We start from the raw sequence: 12,737 nt of genomic DNA, 5'->3' as shown, positions 1-12,737 counted from the left end.
CCAATGACAAGCCATCCTTCCACCAATGACTTGTCTCCTTTAGATAAGACGCAGTCAATTCCTAAGATGGATACCACTTGTATGTTCTAGGATAGTCATGTTGTGGATAATCAAGAGCTATTTTCTCTGTTCCTGAGAGGGATTTACTGAGAGGCACATTTCCCAATGAACTGGTTTCATAAATAATTATGTCACCTGAAAGATGGCAGATGCCATACACTGACTTAAAAAAAAAAAAAAAATCAGTGTCAAGCCACCTTGGTTAAATAGTAATGAGAGTAAACACCAAAAACAAGATCGTCCTTTGCTTGGCTAGCAGCCAAAGCAGAGATTTAGCACAGCATCCTTCATCCAACCAAGGTGATATGAAATGATGCACCATATGAGAGGGAGACAAAACCCACCATGGATTTTCTACCACATTTCTACTCAGTTCTCACATAGAAAAGGAGACTTGCGCACAAAATTCTGGAGTAGCATTCATCTACCTTTATTAAAGCCACGCCCTCAGGAACCAACAGGCTCTCAGTCATAGGATGGTTGAGACAGCAGCCAGATGATGACCGTGGGTCTGTGCAAGGTTGAAGAGAAGCTGCCCCATCAAGGCGAGCATGGGAAGCATGACAAGGGCATCATGAAATGCAGCATCCGGCTATGTGACACAGACATGGGCCATCGTACAGAAATCACTGGATATGAGCCATGCTGCAGGGTTGGGATCCCAGGCTAAGTGGCTGGTGTCACCTAGAAGCGTCCCACAGTGATGGTGAGTACGGAGATCAGGCCTGCAGAAGGTGTTCATAGCTGCTAATGAGACAGGAGATGACCTGCAGTCTCAGCCTGGCTCTTGTCTGTGAGCTTCCCTCCTCGGACAGAAGCTCGACACACACGTCTTCCTTCCCAGACTCTGCAAGGGAACTTCAGAGATAGACATATCTTACCAACTGATTTGCCTGTGTCCTCGTGAGCTGGATCATTCAGTTGACTCCATATTTTGGGGGGGCTTTGCGTGTCTTCAGTGTAGCAAAATCTTTCAGGAGACTTCTCTACTATTCCGGGAGTTGACATCAGTGCAACATTTTATTTTTTTATCTGTTTTCTTCACTTTTTAAAATTTCCAGCCAAAAGTCTTTTGTTTTGGCCACTGTGGCATGGATTTACAGGGAAGAGATTTTCACAGGTCAGACTTCTTATGGAGGGTCTCATAAAAAGCTCTTCGTTGCAGAAAGCAGGGTTTTTCAACCTTGGCACTACTGACATTTGGGGCTAGGTAGTCGTTTTTTTTTGTAGGGAGTGGTCTCGTGCATTATACTGTGACCCACTAGTACCACCATCACCTTCTCCCCATCTGTGACAACCAAAAATGACTCCTGAATTGCCAAATGTCCACGGAGGGTAAAATTGACCCCCATTGAGAACCCATGTAATGGAATATGTTGACCCCTATATCCATAGGTAATTTTTCTCTTTGGTTTTCCTTCCTTCCTTCCTTCCTTTTCTTCCTTCCTTCCTTCCTCCCTCCCTCCCTCCCTTCTTCCTTCTTTCTCTCTCTTCCTTCCTTCCATCCATCCATCCTTCCTTCCCTCTCCCTCCCTCCTTCCTTCCTTCCTTTCGTCAATTTCTTTCATATGCTTCAAGACACTGTCCTCAGCTTTAAGAGGTCGACTTCTGTTGGCAAAAATGCTGGCCTTAACCGCTTTGTTTACCACAGAGCTGCCAACAAGCTCTGTGACATTGTGGACGCTTCCCGTTTTGCCATGGCAACGCAGGGCCCTTCTTGTTGAACAATCTGCGTGCCCTTGATGTCCACAAAGCAGCCTGGGCATCAGTTCAGAAGGAAGTAGTCAAAAGCACAATGCGAGGTTGACAAAAGGTTTCCTCTCCTTGTCCTTTTTGTGTTGCTGCATTTTCTTTATTGATCGAGGATTCATCTAGGTTTTTTAGGTGAATTACTGGAAATTGGAGGATCCAACTGCAAGGTGATGTGACAGCTCTGCAAAGTGTTTTCGGGAGCACAGTCAAGACGGGTTCCACATCAAGCAACTTATTATGTAAGGGGAGAGAACACTCACACTTATATAGCTGTCCTTCTTATCACCCAGTGGGAGTAAATACATTCCACTCCCAGCTGTCAGCCAGTTTCCGGGTTGGGCATGGAGATTTGATTTTCTTTCTTCTGAGTCCTGGAGGTTCTGAGCAACCACAGCCCACTAAGGTTTTTATCGTCCTGAATGATCATAAGCACTGAGACTGAAGGGAAGAAATGTGACCCCCGTGGGTTGATGATGACTTCAGGGGCAAGCATCAGCCCTTGAACACGGTAGAGTCAGACATGATTGGTTTGCTGAGACTCCAGTGGAACTCATTCCTCCTGTTAAATGAGAGACCCTGCAAACATTCCTCAGGACGGGAGTCACGAGAAGCTACTCTGGCAGAGATGGAATTCATCCCAACTGCGTGCTGGTGGAAGCTTTATACTCATGACCATGGTTCATGTCAATTCCTCTATCAATTTATATCAAGGCACTCCACTTATATCAAGGCAAAATCGCCAAGGTCAGGAAAGACGCTTTCTAAAGCCAAGCTGCATGTTGGAAATCAGTGCTCATTTTAAAAGTCCAGTAAGCTTCTCCGTTAAGGTAGGCAAGCTCCATGGGCAAAAGGATATTCTTATCTGCTTTCCTTCTTACATTTGTTCTCCCTTATTTTTAACATAGAGGTCCTTATGCCACTAGAACATGCCTTTTTAATAAGAGACATTTCAGCATTAAATAAATAGCATAACTACCATTCACACTTGTCATGCACTAACAATTTAAGATCAACAGATTGGACTGAAATATATTTTAATGGAGAAATGGGATTGAGAGAGTGTTTGATTCACATTGCAAAGTCATGGGTTATGTCATTCTTATGACATAGGAATGCAATCCATGCAAACATGGATTGGAGCAGCCAGAGTAGACCTGGGTTCTGGCTCCACAGCTAACCAGCTGTGTGAACAAGGATAAGTTTGTTTTTCTTTCCAGGACTCGGTTCCTTCATGTCCAGGATGGTGTGACAGTTAATTTTATGTGTCAACATGACTGAGCTAAGGGATGCCCAGAGAGCTGGTGAAACGATACTTCTGGGTGTGTCTGTGAGGGTGTTTCTGGAAGAGACTAGCATTTGAATCCACAGACTGAAGGAAACATGTGCTCCACACCATTGTGAGTGGGCATCACCCAGTGCACTGAGGACCTAGGTAGAACAAAAAGGCAAAGAAGACCAAATTCACTCTCTCTGTTGAGCTGAGACATCCATGTGCTCCTGCCCTTGGATACCAGTGCTTGGGGTTCTCAGGCCGTAGGACTCAGACTGAAGTACAACACTGGCTTTCTTGGGGTCTTAGTCATTCAGGCTGCTCTAACAAAATACTGCAAACTGGGTATAAGTAACAAAAATTTATTTCTCAGTTATGGGAAGTCTACGTCCAAGCATGGCAGAGATCTGGAGAGAGCCCTTTTCCTAGTGCGTAGCCTGAGGCTTCTTGCTATATTCTCATGTGGCAGAAAGGGTGAGGGGGCTCTGTAAGGTCTCCTTTATAAGGACACAAATCCCACTCATGAGGGCTCCATCCTCAAGACCTAATCACCTCCCAAGGATCACACCTCCTAATACTATCACACTGTTGGTTAGGATTTTAATATATGAATTTCATACATTCAGGCAATACCACCTGGTTCTCCAGCTTGCAGACAGCAGATCATGGGACTTCCCCATCTGCATCACTGTGTGAACCAATTCCTGTAATAAATCTATCTATCCATCCATCCATCCACCCACCCATTCAGTCCTCCATGCACCCACCCATCCACATATCCTATTTGTTCTATTTCTCTGGCCCACCCTGACTAATACAGATGGGGTAAAGCCAGTACTAACCCCATATGGTTGTTTGGACAACTCAGTGAGAAAGTGCATGTAAAGTGCTAAGGAAGGCCTAGCACATGGTATGGGGTGAGGTGGTATAAACTCTTTGGAATGAACTATTCCTGCAGAGCCCTATTGTTTCCTCCTTCGTGGCTTCCCCTCTACAATGGCATGAAAGACCCGGGACTAGGCCATTCTGCAGGGGACCTACAATGCATGGTTTTCCCAAGAAGCACCATACCAAGTGTCTGGTCATCAAGAATGGACTCCCAACATCCTCCCTCATTTGCAATCCTCTCGACACTTTTTCTGGCACAATCATGGACACGTGGCCTGTTCTTCTATTTATGTGAGTTCCTCAACTCTCAATGCCAACTGTACTGCTGCTTCTCCACTTTGAGCCCACAATTCCCTTATTGATTACAGTTAATTCCAGGCCACTCTGGAGAGTGTGCTTGCATGAGGCGGGCAGCTGCATTGTCCATCTTCTCCATCCCTGAATTTCTAGCCTTTAGAAGAGTATGTGTTGCAAAGCAGGTACTCATAAAGATTTGTGAGGGGGATAACCAGCTATGTCATTCCACTGGACAACTTCAAGATGCTCCAGGTATACCTGTCTGACCCATGAGTCTATCCTCAGACTGAATGTGAAAAATACTCTCATAGGACTTCCCCTAGAGCAGTGAGATTGAGATGCAGATGGGTTTGGAATAGAGAGCCACACAGCGTGGTGGCCATGTTGCCTCCTTTTCCTGGCCGAGGTGATGGCAGAACGTCTGCAGAAGGACAGTGATGATCACATTAAAAAGATAGGATTTTTTTTTATTTTATTTTATTTATTTATTTGACAGAGAGAGACACAGCGAGAGAGGGAACACAAGCACGGGGAGTGGGAGAGGGAGAAGCAGGCTTCCCGGGGAGCGGGGAGCCCGATGCGGGGCTCGATCCCAGGACCCTGGGATCATGACCTGAGCCGAAGGCAGACGCTTAATGACTGAGCCACCCAGGCGCCCCAAAAAGATAGGATCTTTTTAATACCCATCTACTCAGGTTAGATGGGTAGTCCTGGTGTGTTCCTCATGAGCAAAATGAGAAATGTGCATAAAGCCCATTAAGCTGCATAAAGCCATTCTTCCTGCCCCTAGGATAAGGGAACCTTGGCCCAATGGTCTAAGAAGGGCTCAGTATCCATTATGAAAAGATCTATTTTTAATCATTTTTGGTACGATTAAATTTTCCACTGAAAATGTCATGGTCACACCATTGAGGAATCTCTTGATTCACAAAACATTAAAATTAAATCAGTGGGGCTTGAAAGCACAGTATACTTTTCTACCTTCATTTCCAATATAATGAATATGTTTAATATTTTCTCCCTTTTGGCTCAAAATAGAATTTTGAAAAATGTCATACATGAGAAAGATCATGGGGAGGGAGATGGGGAAAAGGAAAAAATGAGGAATGTTCTCAAAATAGAAGACAAACATCCCTGAAAGAAGGAAACAAATGATGGAAAGGAAATAAATTTCAAAATATGGAAATGTATCCTTAAAAGAGCAGAAGAAAGAACCAGCTTGAGAAAAATTCTTTTAGAATACCATTTTCCAAAGTAATGTTTCTTATTATAAAAATAATGCTCACTCATTATAAAACACTCAGCAAACAAAGAAAAGCATATAAAGGGAATAAAAATCATTCAAAGGCCACCCTACAGAGAAAAACATTTTAACATTTTTGGGTATTTCTTTCAAGTCCTTTTTATATTCCTTATTTTTACAAAATGGGGGCATACACAATAATGGTTTTAGATTCTCCTTTTTAAAAAATTTGATATTATGTTGTGAGCATTTCCCCATGTAAAATAGTGTTTCAAAATGTGATTTTATTAGTTATATTGGGAGTCAGTAAAGTAGAACTCATGGGCCAAATATTGACCACCATCTGTTTTCACAAAGCCCACATGTTAAGGGTAGTTTTCACACTGAAATCGAATGGCTTGAAAAATCAAAATAAGAATAACTGTTCATGACACAGGAAAATGATATAAAATTCCCCTTTCAGTGTCCATAAATAAAGTCTTATTGGAACAGAGCCATGTCATTCATTTATGTATTGACTATGGCCTTTTTTGCCCCACAAAGGCAGTTGGGTAATTGTGATGGAGACTATATGACCCTCAAAGCCTGAAGTTTTCACTGTTTGGCTTCTTACAGAAAGAGTTTGCTGACCCCTGATCTATATAATTATATAACCTCTGCATATATCATAATTTATATGTTTTATCATGTTTATACATTTTATAATTATTTCCCTACTACTGAGCATCATGGAGTTTCTCCTTGCTATTTTAGGTAATTTGGTTATGAATTTTCTTGACCTAAATTATGGTTGACATATCTGAATATTTTTCTGGGTAATTAACTATGGGCCAAAGGTCATGGATATTTTTATACCTCTTCACGTATTGTCTTCCAGAAAGAAAGAAAGGGTATATCCTGTTCATTGCCAATGGTGCTTAGAAAAAATGGGGGCTCTGAATTGGCACCATGGTGTTTCCTCCATAGAGGTCTATCATTTCCAACCAACCCACAAGTAGGAAATTATTAACTGTCTTTATCTCTCTATAATTCTTACAACACTTTTTCATGGTATTGATAGCTAGAAAATGATCTACATCCACCTAGTCCATGCACCTAGAGTGCTGCAAAACTTTCATCTTAACACCCAGTGGGCATTTGAACCAGTAAAATAACCCATATGTTTGCTTGACCTCTGGAAAGCAATCAGTCCAGGCAAGCATCAGAGAATAGAATTGTAACAACAGAGAGATCCCTGCTAAGGCAATGGAGCTGACAGATTGATGAGGCAAACTGCTCATAGAGCAGAATGCAAGGCAGATGGTTCCTCATCCTAGGCTGGGCAGCCAGAATCATAAGCAATTATAAAGAATTCAAATTTCAGTGCAAATCAGCTCTTTGCACTCCATCTAATGGAATATCAGAAAAAAAGGCAACTAGATACCACCATGGTTTGGTTTGTTAATTTGACGGGTGAAAATGGTGTGATGGTCATTCGCATTACTTCTGTTAGTTGCCCCTTGAATTACTGGGGAGTTCATCTTTGAACTACTTTGTAAGATTTCTTTATATTTTAAGAAGATAAATGCTTTGTCTCCTAAGTACAATTCATGCAAGACTTCTATGCATTTCTCATGAGTTTTTGATATATGTATGACTTATAAATGGAGAACACTGCCTTAAGTGAGGTTAAGCAAGGCTGTTTAATGGAAGACTTCTCTAAGTCTTTAATATGATATGGTGAAATTTTGAATCAACAGGTGGGAAAGTAAAATGTGGCATTTGCTAAAATTATTGACAATGGGCGCTGATGTTTACTAGGCATCTTTCAGAATATACGTTAATCTGTTTTGTAGCTGAATTTTGGGAATCTGTAGTAGGAAGCAGGAAATATACAGAATATTCTGAAAAAATATTGAATCCTACTGAAAAACAAAAAGCATTAATTAAAAATATTAATACATGGCTTAATACAAAATAAATATAATAAAACAGCAGTTCTCCTAAGCACAAGAAACAACTAGTTTTAAAATATTATCTAAAAAGGGCCTATCCCAATAGAAATTAAAACAAAAAAAAATCTAGACATAACCTTAATAGGAAATATATTAAAACCTATCTAGAATAATAAAAAAACTTCACTAAGCAATATAAAATTAGACTTGTACAAACAAAAAAACATGTTTCAGGATTCAAAATATGAATATTTTAATTATTTCCATTTGGAAAAATTTCCAAATATGTTGTAGATTTATATAATGACAATAAAAACCCTCAATGGATATTTTTAGGAACATGTAATTTTTTCTAAAGTCCATCTGAAATTAATGAGTAATCTTATTAGTTAAGACCTTCAAAAATTAGCAAGAGAAGACTAAGGTGACATAGCAAAATATTTTCTGTATGAGGACCATATAAGATTCACACAGGTGTAGCCAAGAAGAGACCAGACTCTTTCTTTGTCCATACTATGTGAGCTGCATTTCCCAATTAGAGATATCACAATTGGCAAATTCTCTGTAGGATAAGAGACAAGGGGCTGAAAAAAATCCTAAAAGAAATAATGGCTGAAAATTTCTCCAGTTTGAACACAGAATATTTCAAGAAGCTGAATGAACACCAAAGAGGATGAACCCCATTAAATCCATGCCAAGACACATCTTAATTAAACTTCTGAAAGTAAGCTAAACACGCAGGAGGAAAAATCTTGAAAGTAGCTACACACACACACACACACACACACACACACACACACACACTAAAAAATTAAAAAACACCCAAAAAACAAAAAACCAACTTACCCATGAGGTGAAAAAAAAAAATCAAATGACAGCAGATTTCTCACAAGAAACCATGAAGGCCATTTGAAAGTGGCACAATATTTTTCAGATAATGAAAGAAAAAAAAATCCTGTCAATGCAGATTTCTATATTGAGTGAAAATATCCTTCAGGAATAGAAAGGTAATTAAGACATTCTCAGATGAAGGAAATCTAAGAGAATTTGTCATTAGCAGGCCTACATCAAATAATGGCTAAAATAAATTCTCTAAATAAAAGGGAAATGGTAAAAGAAGAAATCTTAGGACATCAGGAAGGAAAAAATACAATACGCAAAAATATGGGTAAATATTTTTTCCCCTTGAGTTTTCTAAATTGTATTTGAGGGTTGAAGCAAAAACCAGAACATTGTCTGATGTCATTCTTGGTGTCTGCTGAAAAAATACTTAAGATAATTTTAATATAAAAGGGAGAAGGTGAAGGGAGACAAAGTTTGTATACTAAAACTGATAAAATGGTGACATCAGTAGATTGTGGGATAGTTATGAATATATAATATCTAGAGAAACCACCAAAAAGTTATACAAAAAGACACAGTAAAATCACTGTAGATAAACTAAAGTGAGATTCTAAATAAACTTCAAGTAACCCACAGGAAGGCAGGAGATAGAAAACAGAGAAATGAAAAACAGGTTAAAAAAAAAAGTGGCATAATTAAGCACTAACATATCAAAAATTATATTAAATGTAAATGGTCTAAATATACCAATTAAAAGACAGATCGGCATCCATCCATGATAAATATCTCAGAAAAGCACAAACAGAGGGAAACTTTCTCAGCTGGATAAAGGACAGCTATATACTTGCAGCTAACAGGATAGTTAATGGTGCAAACCTGAATGTTTTGCCCTAAGATAGAGAACAAGGCAAAAATGTCCACTCTCATCATCTTACCCAACTGCTGGTAGTTCTAGTTAGTGCAATAAGAAAGTAAAAGACAGGTCAGAAAGGAAGAAATAAAACCATTCTTAGGTGTGACACCAAAAGCACAAACCATAAAAGAAATCATTGATAAATTAGTCTTGGTCAAGATACAAAACTTTGGCTTTGTGGAAGATCCTATTAAAGGGTAAAAAGACAAGCTATAGAGTGGGAGAAAATATTTGTAAACCATATATCTGACAAAACACTTGTATCTAGAAGATATAAAGAACCCTCAAAACACAACAGTGAAAAGCAAACAATCCAATGAGACTAAGTTCAGGAGACATACACGGACATTTCACTGAAGAAGTGAAAATATGGCAAATAAGAACATTGAAAAATGTTCAACTTTATTAGCTATTCCAGAAATGCAGATTAAAACCACAATGAGGGGTGTCTGGCTGGCCCAGTTGGTAGAGCATCCAACTCTTGATGGCTAACATGAGATTTCTTGGTGGTGATGGAAATATGATACATCTTGACTGTATCAATGTCCATATCCTGGTTGTGATGTTGTACTACACTTTTGCAAAATATTACTATTGTAGGAAACTAGATACATGGTACATGTGACAACTCTTATTTCTCGAAACTCTAGGTCTAATTATCTCAAAATAACATGTTTAATTACAATAAAAAAGGAATAAAGCTGTTTTCAAAAACAGCAACAAAGAAGAGCCTTTAACTGGATGGAGGCACATGCATGATATGACCATTAAAATGACATATGGGGGCACCTAGGGGGCTCAATCAGTTGGGTGTCCCGCTCTTGATTTCAGCCCAGGTCATGATCTCAGGGTTATGAGACTGAGCCCCGTGTCTGCCTCTGTGCTCAGTGGGGAGTCTGCTTGAGATCCCCACCCCGTGCCCCTCCTCCACCCCCCCCACTCCCTCTCTCTCAAACAAAAATAAATATATCCTAAAAAATAAAAATGGTATATGCCATTTAAAAAATTGTCAGAATATATAAAAATTTTGTCAAGAATTTGTGAGATTTTTCTTCACTTTGTCTTTTCCATACAACTGTTACATTTCAAATAGAAAAAATATAGTCCAGTGGCCCAGCACTGGAAGGTTGTGGAATAGTTATTTAGTGTAGCTAGATCTGGCCAACAATGACAGGTGTTGGGCCCATTGTTAACAAACTCAAAACCAAGTGTCATTACTACTTATCATTCACCTGCCAGAGAAAGGGCTCATTGGTATCAGTCCTACCATGTGTCTAAATTCTTGCTTTATTATGGAACTAGTTCATTAATGAGGCCCTGCATCGTCCTGAATGAAGATGTCACCGGAGGGGAGCTACTTTCTATTTTATTTTCCTCATTAGTTGGTGGTGAATGTGGAATACACAGCCTGGCAGAAATAATAGCCCATTTCAATGGGCTCACCTTGCTCCTAATGAAGACAGGATGAAGCCACTTCACCCTTAATAGCAGCTGCCCTTTACCGACCTTGGAATATAGGGCTACAGTCTTTTCACGTTTATCCATGAAGCACAGATGGGCTCAGAACCAGCTTCCATGGCACAGCTCTGGAGTGCACTAGAAATCACCCAAATGTCTTGGAAGCTCTATTTAATAATGGAGTGGTCTTCTTGAGCAATGACAAAGGTGATGCGCACTCTTTGGTCTTGAGTTTTTAAGCAACTTTGCTCTGAGCCTCTCTCCATCAGTGCCTTGGAGACTGTTCACACCTTGGAGTTGCTGGATGTGACTGGGCCTCACTGGACTCCACTTCACATTTACACCACCTACTGCCCCTCTCCTCCATCTGAAAAACTCACCTATCAGCCAAGCCACATCTGAGGGACCTCTGAGGGACTGTTAGATTGGATCACTTGAAATTGCCATTTGTACAGGTCAAGAATAACTAAGTGTTGGCAAATCCATGGGGTTCATGACCAGTGGTTCTCCACCTGGGGCAATTTTGCCCTCCCTGAGGACACTTGGCAGTGTTTGGACCCATTTTGGGTTGTCATTAATGGGAGGACGTGGTACCGGAATTCGTCAGTTTGAGGTCAAGGACACTGCTAAATACCCTACAATGCAGGGAACAGCCCTGCCACACGTACACACAGCAAAGACTCATCCAGCCCCAAATTTCAAAGGGTCACAGTGGAGAAATCCTGCTACAGTCCAAGGAATCACCCATGGGCCAAACGGCAATCCATGGGCCACAGATAACCCTTGCAAATCATTTTGTTTGTTCTCTGCATTGTCCCAAACTTAATGGTAGTTAGATTAATAGTACCATCAGTTGAACCTCCGTTGTTACAGTGAACCTACTCATGTCTTTACACCACCTGCCTGACCCATGGACACAGCTGACTTTCCAACCCTCTGGTGTTGAAGAACCATATACTAAATCCATTCTTCTCAAACAGTAGCAATTTTGCATTCCCATTTCCCCCTCCCCGTCCTAGAGACACTTGGCAATGTCTGAAGATGTTCTTGGTTGTCACAACTGGGAGAAATTCGTGGTGTTGGGGGGGTGCTATTGGGATCTAGTGTGTAAAGGCCAGGGACGTTGATCCTCATCCTGTAATGCACAGGGCATCCCCCACAACAAAAAAATCATCTACTGCAAATGTCAGTGGTGCCAAGGTGGAGAAACTGTTTCCATCCAATATGATGTAGGATATAAGAACATGCACCCAAAGCCACACTGCCTGGTTCTAATGGTTTCACCACTTGCTTGTTGTGTCTGCTTGAGTAGATTAGCTAAAACGGTAATAATGATGATTTTTGCCTCAGGTTTATAGGAAGGATTGAGTAAGTAATTATAGGTTATTTCCTTTGAATGGTGCTGGGTACATTGATGTTGGCTATTACTACCTTTAGAATTCTCTTTAAGATAAAAATTGCAAGATCTAATCATTGACAGAAAATTCATCAAAAGTATCTAGACTGCTGGAATTAATTTGAGATTCTAGTTTTTGTTTTTGGGGTTTTTTTTTTTTTTTTACGCCCAGTAGAGATCATTCCCTTCTAACCAACATGCACCCATGTTGGCTTAATGGAATAATTTTGAACAGGACGTTCACAATGGCAGAACATTATTGCACAAGTTCTATAGGTAGAAAGCTAGCTCATCACAGGTAAGCAATGACTTTTTGTGGGCTGAGGGTTTTTTTTTTTTTTTTGCATTGTTTTCATCCCAGAAAAGTGGCCACCCTGTTGAAACCAGGACAGGCTGCCCTCCATTAAACGTGAAATGCTGGAGTACAGTACCACATTTTTCCAGTATAGAAAAAGAGCCACTTAGACCAGCATAGAGCTTGAGCTGTCACATTCTTATCCCAATACTCCTAAGAATGGGTGTTGAACAGTGTATAAATGTGTGCTCCCATTTCACGAGTGTCCCAGAAAGCCTGGGTTACTCCTCCAACCTGATCCCCTGTAGTTTGTCAAAGATAAGCCATACTTGAGGGGCTCCAGCCTGATTTGGATGTGTAAAAAGACAAAGATTCTGCAGAAATTATT

The sequence above is a fragment of the Halichoerus grypus genome, chromosome X, assembly GCF_964656455.1.
Source record: "Halichoerus grypus chromosome X, mHalGry1.hap1.1, whole genome shotgun sequence".
In the NCBI taxonomy this organism is placed as follows: domain Eukaryota; kingdom Metazoa; phylum Chordata; class Mammalia; order Carnivora; family Phocidae; genus Halichoerus; species Halichoerus grypus.
This window is presented reverse-complemented; position numbering follows the sequence as displayed.